The 346-nt window shown below is 40.8% G+C and overlaps 1 protein-coding gene across 7 annotated transcripts in view; it reads right to left on the reverse strand.

The window, feature by feature from the left end:
- PHF14 (PHD finger protein 14) overlaps window positions 1–346 on the reverse strand; it is a 201,063-nt gene that overhangs the window by 133,467 nt on the left and 67,250 nt on the right. The window lies entirely within an intron of this gene.

Consider the following 346-nt stretch of genomic DNA (forward strand, 5'->3'; position numbering starts at 1 on the left):
TATCTAGGTTGGTCATAACTTTCCTTCCAAGGAGTAAGCGTCTTTTAATTTCATGGCTGCAATCACCATCTGCAGTGATTTTGGAGCCCAAAAAATATAGTTTGACACTGTTTCCCCATCTATTTCCAATGAAGTGGTGAGACCAGATGCCATGATCTTTGTTTTCTTAATGTTGAGCTTTAAGCCAACTTTTTCACTCTCCTCTTTCACTTTCATCAAGAGGCTTTTGAGTTTCTCTTCACTTTCTGCCATAAGGGTGGTGTCATCTGCATATCTGAGGTTATTGATATTTCTCCTGGCAATCTTGATTCCAGCTTGTGCTTCTTCCAGCCCAGCGTTTCTCATC

This window comes from Bison bison, unplaced genomic scaffold, assembly GCF_000754665.1.
Source record: "Bison bison bison isolate TAMUID 2011002044 unplaced genomic scaffold, Bison_UMD1.0 scf7180017864216, whole genome shotgun sequence".
Lineage (NCBI taxonomy): Eukaryota > Metazoa > Chordata > Mammalia > Artiodactyla > Bovidae > Bison > Bison bison.